At 42.8% G+C, this 10,794-nt stretch overlaps 1 long non-coding RNA gene across 1 annotated transcript; it reads left to right on the top strand.

Moving 5' to 3' along the window:
* Positions 1-4,987: 4,987 nt before the first annotated feature.
* Positions 4,988-5,779, top strand: LOC123184645 (uncharacterized). Its single transcript, XR_006493004.1, has 2 exons — positions 4,988-5,335; positions 5,455-5,779. It is a non-coding gene; the product is annotated as an uncharacterized lncRNA (long non-coding RNA).
* Positions 5,780-10,794: the final 5,015 nt, after the last annotated feature.

Genomic DNA, 10,794 nt, shown 5'->3' with positions numbered 1-10,794 from the left:
AATTGTTTTAAATCGTCGAAATTGCTTTTCTAAGGTAGTTGATATTTATGCAGCTTCAACTTTGTTTCTTGTGAACAGAGATTATAGTTGTTTGTCTAGCTTCAAGGTTTATTTTCTTGTGCTTGATGATAGCACGGATGAGCGGATCCCATGGTGTGGTTCAGACGATGAACCAGGGTACGGTTATCTTGTTGACACTAGAAATTCAAGACAAAGAAAATGTGTATGTATGTATTATTAAATTTGGTACAGTAAGGGATAGTATCTCTGACTTTGTAGCAATGTATAGTAATACATATTTGTATTTTCCGATTTAGCAGGATTCATTGGAGCATCGACCAAACAATACTTTTGCAAGTTTGCTTTAATTAATTTTGAGACGTGTTCCTTCTGATTGAAGATGGTCGTGACCAATTTCAGTAGTGCAAAACCATTCAACATTGTTGGTTGAATTGGGCTTGGAAAATACTTGATCGAGCAGCTCCTTTGTTGTTTGATTACAAGAAAATAACAATTATTAATGATAATTGTTATTTAGGTGTTTTGATGACATGCTATAAAACAAGCTTCCTGAAGGAGACAGGCAGTACCACTAATTCTCATGTCACTATGTGCTATCATATTGTAGAGTACAAGAAGCTATGCAACCTACTGAAAGCGAGGGATTATGAGCCTCATGACCGCAGTGCGCCACTATGTGCATGTCGCTCGGCTTCGATTCAGTGGCGGGGGCAGAACAGCAGTGTGGCGTTGGCGATGGGCAATAACGTTTGAACTTAGAGACGGGTCACGGCAGCACACTGGTTCAAGATATGAGAATTAGTGTTTCTTCCTTTCTATTTTTCTGCGGCTGATGATGGATCTATCATTCTCCCTCTTAACTGTGAATAAATATGCCAAAGTGGTAATACTACTTTTTTATGATGTGGCTCTGCAGCTATGTTGTCATTGTGCTTTCTGTATTTACTTATGCACTAAATGCCAGCATCTTTAATTCAGTAATAAGCCACCTCTTAGATTAGTGTAGTGATGGCCTGCAGTTTGGTTCAACCTTACACACTTCACCGGATTTATGAATTTAATTAGACGTACAAGGACTCATTATACTCTTTTTTGCAGCCTCACAATCAGTACATATACATGTTCTAGACCGTACAAAGTAGCGTGGTAGTAGTTAGAGCATAGTTCTATGAGACCTTTGGGCCATCACCACAATGAACCACCTGACCAAAAATACGGTGTTGGTTTTTTATTGTCGATGTGTCATAGAAGTGAGTTGTTTTGGTGCTGCCGAGTACCTTTGTGTTTTCAGTTTTGGCTCCTATGCCTACCCAATTATTCATGTTCATGTACACCCAAATTGAATCACATATTTTTACATATATAATTGGTTCAATATCATATTATCCCTACAGGTTGAGTGATACTTATCTCATTAGAGAACTATTTTATTTGTTAGAAATGTAGATCTGATTTTGTTATCGACTTGTCGGCTATGTACATGAGCACGCACAAGTTGCAGTGACTTAGCGCTGGTAAGAAACTTTGAAACATTTTCTCTTCCATTCACATTTATTTAGAAGGGGCACTTACAGGGTTTTCGGGCAATATATCTTTTCAAATCTTGAAACAAGCATACCACTAATATGGCAACACTACTTACTTTTAGTTAGCTTCTGTTGAATCATATTGAACTCCAATAGTGAATTAGAATGACAAACTAAGCACCAGTTGAGATTACTTAAAAGGATTTGCAAACTATATTGTGTTTTCAAGGAACTTAATCACACAAGTTCACCATGGCCTACTATATTGTGTCTGAAGGAAATTTCTCACAAAAGTTCACGGTTACCATTGTTGTTTCACACATACAGTGACGGCAAAATTTAACATGCTCCCTCTTACCCCCTCTTTTTACATGTGAGGTAAGAAGGTAAGAATTAATCAGACCACTAATTAATGAGATCAACGACTCAGATCTATTATATACTTTTACCTTTCATGTGAAAACATGGGGTAAGAGGGAGCATGTGTCGTGTGTAGTTTGAGGTGAAGTTGAGGCCGGCCGCACATTCGTTGTTACTATCCATCTAAGTGATGGACATTAGATGCGATAATATGGAACACGAGGCAAGATGAATTTCGTTAGGTAATCGTCAGAACTAGAACAAGCTCGTGGATGATGATGAAACATCACACATGTAATGGGAAGACATTGAATGAGAAGGGGGCTGGGGTGGGGGAGGAAGCACGAATATATATATGGTGATGTTTTCTTTTTCACAGTTTCTAACCTCTCCGTCCAAATAAAACACATTCAATCAATAAGTTATGTCGTAAAATTTACATGTTATCCCGTGGCAACGAACGGGTATTCAACTAGTTTCCCTAAATGCAGCTGAAAGATAAGCCATATTCTGCAGTGGAGCTATGCTTCGGTATACACACACACACCCTTCACAAACCGTATAAGGATAGTATGGTCATTTGACCATAACGTATAGACACCTCGGTATGTGACGCATACGAGCTATACATATACGTACATAGCAGATCCGTCGGTCCATCAGACAACTGGCGCACGTACTCTTTCCTGTTTCCTCTCGTCCCTGGCGGCTGGAACCCTAGCCGCCACCAGGGGAGGCCGATCTTCCAACGCCGCTCTCCGGCGGCTCCCCTCCGCCGGCGACCTCGGTCGTCAGTGGTGAGGGGGGTCGCCGGATCCACGCGTGTGGATCGCTTTTACTCTCTCGTAGTCTAGGTTTTTAGGTTGTTCATCGTCTTTGCTTCGGCGGCAACTATGACAATGCTGAATAAAGATTCTTCGGATCCTTCCCTGACGAGGCCATCGGTCCTATGGTTGGGGATGGATTTGAAAACCAGTCTGTTCAAGCAAGGATGGTGTGGCGGCGACGACATCCTCGTGGTGGACCTGTGTCCTCGGGCTCCGCTGTTGCGACGGCGTTTGCTCCAGCGTCGGCGCGGAGCTTGGGAGGTAGTCCAGGAGCGGATGCAGATTGTGGTCTGCATCGACGACATCTGGAAGACGGAGCATGTGCTGGGCTCGTGGTTCGTGGATGGCAGATATGGTTTCCTCCTTCGGCGTTTTAGTCGTGGTGGGGTGCCAGATCTGGAGTTCGATGGCGTGTCCGGGGTGTTGCCCCGGTCTGATTCGTTCAACGGTAAGGGCTTCACTTTTAGAGAGCCACCTTGGAGGTCCGCAAAGCTACATATCAGCGATGGAGCCGCGTCGAGCTCGGGTGAGGAGGTGATTCGTCATTATTTCCTTCGGTGGCTGCTGTGGTGGTGCCGGAGGCAGGTGACGGGCGTTGGTGTCAAGCTGAGAGATGTTCTGCTATCTTTTCAGTTTTGTCATGTCGGTTTCAAGCAAGGATGGTGTGGCGGCGGCGGCATCCTCGTGGTGGACCTGTGTCCTCGGGCTCCGCTGTTGCGACGGCGTTTGCTCCAGCGTCGGCGCGGAGCTTGGGAGGTAGTCCAGGAGCGGATGCAGATTGTGGTCTGCATCGACGACATCTGGAAGACGGAGCATGTGCTGGGCTCGTGGTTCGTGGATGGCAGATATGGTTTCCTCCTTCGGTGTTTTAGTCGTGGTGGGGTGCCAGATCTGGAGTTCGATGGCGTGTCCGGGGTGTTGCCCCGGTCTGATTCGTTCAACGGTAAGGGCTTCACTTTTATAGAGCCACCTTGGAGGTCCGCAAAGCTACATATCAGCGATGGAGCCGCGTCGAGCTCGGGTGAGGAGGTGATTCGTCATTATTTCCTTCGGTGGCTGCTGTGGTGGTGCCGGAGGCAGGTGACGGGCGTTGGTGTCAAGCTGAGAGATGTTCTGCTTTCTTTTCAGTTTTGTCATGTCGGTCTTTACGTGACTTGTACTTTGTTCTTTCTGATTTGAACGAGACACGTATTATCATGCAAAAAAAAAGACAACTGGCGCACATCCTCCCACCATCGTGGGCCTGGCCCATTTATTATTTTATTATTATTTTTAAGCTTCAAAAAATTAGTGGCTGAGCAGTATCGAACACCAAACCTCTTGATTTATATCTACCTGCAGCAACCAACTAGTACAGCGCACCTGTTGTGCCTGGCTTCTTCTTTTATACTACTTCTTGTTGTGCATCTTATCTTTCTGTTTTTCTTTTTGCCTTTTTTTTTCTTCGGTTTATTTTTCTTTATTTCTTCTTATTTTTATATTTTCTTTTTTCATTTTCTTAAATTCGTGAACATTTTGTAAATCCGTGAAATGTATAGACACGAAGTGTATAGTACCTAATTCTTGGCATACATAATTAGAAATATCATTCTTCATAAATCAATATTCCTTTCACGTACATTTCACCCAAACAATTTGAATACCTTCTTTACTCAAGAAAACAATATGAATACTATTTTTATTGCATGAGCCAAATTTAGAGTGCATGCTTTCTAATATGCTATCTATTTAAGAATCTATAATACCTAAATAGTTCATCCCCACTAAGGCTGGTCGTAATGGTAGTATCATAGCTAGTATCATGCATGTCAACTAGGCAATTTTGATGAGAAGGCATAGCATTAAATGAAGAAAGAGATGGTGTGTAGTATCATATCATGATACCGTATCATATTAAATATTATACTACTTTGTGTCATGCATGGCAATAAATAGAGTACAACATGATACTAATATATGATACTATGCATTAGGGAGGTAGTATCATACACTAGTATCATATGTATGATACTAGTATATGATACTCTTCATTACAACCAGCCTAACTTATTTCTCTTGACATGCAGCCTATCCACATCATCATTGTGCCACGTCAGCTTTTTTCTTTTTTAGATAAATTAATTATTTTTTCCTTAAGATTAGCACAGACGCCCAACTCCCGCAAAGAACCCGGGGAACCAACCGTCTGACCGAAGAATACTAGCGATCGCCTCCTCTTCCGTCTTTCCTAACCGATTATAGATAGCCTGTAAGTGAAACTCTTCCATCTTCGTTTCTACTAGATCATAAAAATCCACCGCTGCCGCGACCTTATCCTCACCCCATTTCGCCTCTTGGGATCCATCCATCTTGATCTCGTATGCTGTTCTCTGCTCGCGCTGCCGGTGGCCACGCGACGCACCGCGTCTCCTCCTGCCGCCCCACGCGCCTTTGCCGCCAGGTCAGTTGTTGCTGACGATCTACTGTCGCCCCATGCCATCGACCTACTGCTGCAGAGGATGGAGTTGTCGTGTGCTCGGCAGCCTTGCGCAATCTATATCCTGAGCGCGGTCGCGCCCCTCTCCCCCTCTAGAGTTTTTTATTTCCATTCAAGTGACTCCGGTAAGTGGTGTATATGTTCATTCGTTTTGTAGTACTCACGAAGTAAATTGGTTGCCACACTCCCGATACTCCATTGAACTCTCATCAAGCTGTTCGTCATCCATTGTTTTTTTTATCAGGCAGCTAGATGCACCCATCCAAGATCTGCACGACTGCTGGTGACTATGAAATTGTTTCCAAAATTCTCTGTTTTAGCTACCTATCATAAAGGGTACCTATCCAAGGCATGCATCATTAGTCCAACATAAAATTTCCATACCCAAGGTCATCTGTGATCAGAGGAACACTTTATGTACAATCAGTACAGAGTACAGACCATGTGAAACTAAAGAGCTATGTAACTATGTAATATGGGCTTTTATTTTTGATAAGGTATGTTAATTATATGAGATGATCACTTCCTTGATTTTTCAGAGGTATGGATCTGTTGTGTTTAGTTTGTCCCATGGTGTCTCTTCGCTTTGTTAAACATGAAATTGCATCGTTCCTAACCATGTATTGTCATATTGCGCAACCCGGGAGTGGATGATACTAAAACAGAAGTATGATGATCAGTTGTATAGAAAGATTTGATACATCCAAGACTACAGTCATGAGAAAATTCTCTCTAGAGGACCAATGAATATTATATATACTAGTAGACTGCCCGTGCGTTGCCACGGGCTTTTGAAAATTTTTATTGGTTGCATGTCAAATTTTATATAGATAAAAAGATAGGCAAGAACATTTTTTTTGGAATAATACGCTTGCAATGTACTTTGATAAAAAAAATGTAATTCGACCCTATACACCTGATGCACAAAATAAAGGTGGTACACAAACATTAAACTCTTTATTCTGCACTGCATTACAAATGATAATAACACTTGAATGCCTTTTTTAATTCTTAAAATCATTTTTCTCATGAAAGCATGTGCATTGTTATTATCCATTAATTAAAAACAACACACGAAGGATTTTTTTTTCCTTTTATACAAATGTTCCAAGATGTTACAACCAGAAACTTCATCACAATATGCGATTGGCTGGCAAACTATTACATAATATTGATTTAGGTGCTTGACGATAAAGAGTTTTTCTTGCTTTATATTATAAAGCAGCCATCCGATACAACCAGCTCACTGCACACTGGGGCCTGCAGCACAAACAAGCCCGAAATAAAAACGAGAGAAAAAGAAAGAGAAACAAATCCCGACATCGGTAGATCAACGAAACAAAGATGACCGGTAACGATGCACCCTCCGGCGAAGTACCACCGCACTCCTAGCACCCGAAGCGTTGCGTACCGAGCAACACCTTCAAGAAGGAATGCGACGACTACAGCACTGCTGCCCGGACAAGTCCTAGGGTTTCCCTCGGTACGCAAAGGACAATGGGGAAGGTGTATACCCGACGCCCTTTAGGAAGGTCCGGCGGTGCCTGCAGGCGTCACGACATCGATGCCGGACGAGCCCTAGGGATTTCACCGACCCAAACAACCACCACCACCTCGGACGATCTGAAGTGCACCAACCAACCTGCTGCCCACCAGCCTTTGCCACCACGATCACTGAACCAACTTCGTCGTCTCCTGAGGCCACCGACACGAGACCTGGAGGAGGGAAGAGGATCCCAGGGGCTCAGGGGCATCCGCAACTCAGCTGATGAGAGGGGACAACATTCGTCGCTGCCACGAAGCAGACCGGATGTGACGGCAGGGGCCTAGCAGGCCCCTACTGACCCGAGCGGGCCCAAATGGGTCTGGGCAACCCCTACTGCCACACTGCAACACAACGGCCGACAAAAGCTGCCACCACCCGCACCCCTCAATGCCTCGCCACAACTACCAGGGAGCCACACCGCCGCGCATCGGACCGTCGGCCCGCCCCAACCCAGATAGGGCCCAAAAGGGCCTAGATCTGGGCGGAGTGGAGGCCGCTAGCCAGCCGCACCACCACGCGCCCCGCGGCCAACCGTCGCGCCCACGTGCAAATCGCGAGCGGGGAAAGAATGGACCGCCTCCGCCCGAGGACACCACCGCCATCAGGAGGCCCCCGCGCCCCCAACGCGTGAGCGGGGAAAGAACGGCCCGCCTCCGCTAGCACCGCATGGGAATGGCCTGGCGGACCACGCCGATAGCGGCAAGGGAAAAGGCGGGGAGGGGATGGAGGAGAGGGGGGTCGGGATTCGCACGTCGCCCGCAAGGAGGGAGGCGAGCGAGCGAACAGATCGAATCAGTGTAGACATTTTTCTTAGGTGCTTGAAACCATACGATTTACCATTTAGAAACTATTACAGAAAAACACATCTTCTAGAACATGCTACTCCTACCTCTCTTGTGATAGGTAGATATATCAATCCTTGATAACATTTATTGTTTAGAATTTTATTGGCATTTATCTTTATTTTTATCATAATTTTCTAGTTTTGTTTGAGTCATGTAACTTCATATTTGGTGTATCGACTCAAAAGGATTTTCACATAAAACCCAAGGAAATGTGTGTGTGTGTGTGTGTGTGTGTGTGTGTGTGTGTGTGTGTGTGTGTGTGTGTACATAAAAAGGAAGTGAGCAACCAACCCTAATTCAACATAAACTCAGACATTAACATCAAATATAAGGGTGAATGACATGCAACATCAATTGCGAATAAGAGGGCTAAAACTTGCCCAGAAAATATACTCCATATATTCCTAAATTTAAGTCTTTTTAAAGATTCTAATACAAACTACATACTTATGTATATAGACATATTTTAGAAACGAACTACATACTTATGTATATAGACATATTTTAGAAAATATAGATTCACTCGTTTTGCTCCGTATGTTAGTCCGCATTGGAATATCTAAAAAGACTTGTATTTAAGAACAGATGGAGTAAGGCACAACTCACAAGTTTACAGCACATTTTTCCTGTGTTAGCACAAAAGTCAAAGAATACATGGTGGGATTGAAGAGAGGTCTATAATATTAGTCTTACCAGTTGTTCATAATTCTATTAGCAAGAGGGAGAGAGAGAATCGGCACCCCCAAATTGTCTTCGTATGTCTTGCTATCCCAAAACCCAGGCCATATGTGAGGAGGAAATGGGGTAAGGATGTCTATGGACAGCACGCCACATCAGGCCGAAAAAGGCACAATTTTCTAAAATATTACTCCCTTTGTAAACTATAATATAAGAGCGTTTAGAACACTACGCTCTTGTATTATTTTACGGAAGGAGTACAAGGCACCCCAAAGATATTGATGGTATGAATTGCTACGAACTTAAATGCTTAATACAATCAACCAAAAAGCTACCAGCGTGCTTCTCCATTTTGAGCCAGTCCACCTATTGAGGACTTCTTGATTAAAACCTGCAATCGTTCAAGATAGCCTGCAAAACAGGAGTTTTATGTCAGTAAATAATGTAAAAATAATAATTTCAGTTGAGTTGAAAGGCTTAAATTGAAAACCAACAAATATATGCAGGCCTATTTCATACTGCTATTTTAATGAGCACCAATAACCTCCTAGTCAACATCATAATATATCATCCAAAATCATATTAACTATTGAGCCAACTTTATACTACTTATGAATATAAATAATATAATTAATTAACAGACATTGGATTGTAACAAACGTGAAAAACACTTCATGTTTCAAGAAATAAGAATAAGTTGTTTAGTTCATCATCGTTACATGTATAAATGGCGAAAACACGCTATGAATAAGAGAAATAACAAATAAGGATAGAGAGTTGTTAAGTTCATCAAACTGTTTATTTGCTTTAATGTAGAAATAAGGCAACATCCCCTGTAAAAGAATAATTTTATCGACAAACGAATTCCCACCAGTTCATAAAAAATGGCTATGTGGTTGACTTGGAAGGCATTTCATAACATGTATATTATTTTTTTGAGGATGACTACCTAAAAAAGGACCAAACACATCACTTGGTACATTCAGATAGCATCAGCGAACGAAGCTCCTCGGGCACGTCCGCAATTATCAGTGAGTCCTCATGCCGTCTAGCTCTGGCAGCCAAGCTCATGTGCTAGACAATTTTGTTCCCTTTTGATGGCCTTGGCCTGAACTGAAGTGAAGATCCGGCTTGTGTTTTTTATCTCACTGACAACCCAGAAAACAATCCGATCGGCTTGATCTGGCTTGTCCCAATTCATTTGCAATCATTTTGATGTCAGTCTCAATGATCAGTGGGCCTTGGTACAGTCTCGACAGCGATACCAGACCCATCAGGATAGCTTGCCCCTCTGCCTCTTCAACTGATCTGCATTTATTCATCAATTTACTCGCCGAGAAGACAACATGCCCCGTATGATCCCGTGCGATCGCGCCAGCCTAGGCTTGGCCCGTGCCTGACAAAAAGGCAGCGTCAGTGTTCAGTTTTACAACACCTTCAGGCGGCTCTTTCCACTGGGCATTTGGCTCGGCGTTCGGCTGATTCCTAGGTGTGGTGTGTCTGCATAGATGCAGACAGGGACCAGCAACTCTTGTTTCCCTGTCCAACAACAGATAGTGACAAATTGCTGATTTCCTCCTCATACTGCACAAGGAACATCACCGATCTCGAAATGGTTTCTGTGCCATCACTGTGGATACAGTTATCTCATAGAAACCAGGCTCTCCATAACAACAGCAGATTTTTCTTTCTTATCTCTGAATCATACTTGTCCAGTAGGATTTGTAGCCAGTCTGTTCCAGTGTACCAGAACTCCTTTTCTTCTGGAAGCCTCCACTCTTTCCTCATGGCAAATCTCAACGCCTTACTTTTTGTGCATGATATAACAACATGATATTCATCTTCCTCCCCGTTCCCACATATTTCACACACACTATCTTGAACAATAGTACGCCTGCATAACATGTATATTTGCCTCAACATCAGAATGGATGGTAGAATTACATAAGAGCAGTTTGTCCATTTTAGAGATACAACTTTCTGAAGGAACTGTGTCAATGATTCCCACAAAAAATATAGCGTCTGATACTGGGAAATGTAATAGCCCACTAAGTCATAATTCTGAATGCTTAGGAATCTGGAGAGTGTTATTTCTTCGAAAAAATGGACAAAGCAAATGAGCATGGTCCAATGCAGGTTCTGCAACTTCTGTTTTACGTGTGTTTTTATAAATAATTTATCGGAAACACAAAGGAAGACAATATGTTTGAGTAGGTAACAATATGTTTAGAAGATGATGGATTCCTAATATTTAAGCACATAACTTAAATTTACTGAACCGTGGGAGATAGATCGGAGGTACAGTAAAAGAATGAACAAATAGATTTTATTTCTATTTTCCACAACCTACATGTACAACAATGAGAAGTTCCTCGAGAACCAAGCTTACAACAGTGAATAAGAGGGGAAAGCAATATGTCAATTTAATGTCTCATCGACCCTGCAAGTTGGCAGCATCCCAAGTGATGATCAATTTTAAACATAATCTTTAACTGCATGAATGACTGCACTACAA

The sequence above is a fragment of the Triticum aestivum genome, chromosome 2A (assembly GCF_018294505.1).
Source record: "Triticum aestivum cultivar Chinese Spring chromosome 2A, IWGSC CS RefSeq v2.1, whole genome shotgun sequence".
NCBI classification, from domain to species: domain Eukaryota; kingdom Viridiplantae; phylum Streptophyta; class Magnoliopsida; order Poales; family Poaceae; genus Triticum; species Triticum aestivum.
This window is presented reverse-complemented; position numbering and strand designations above follow the sequence as displayed.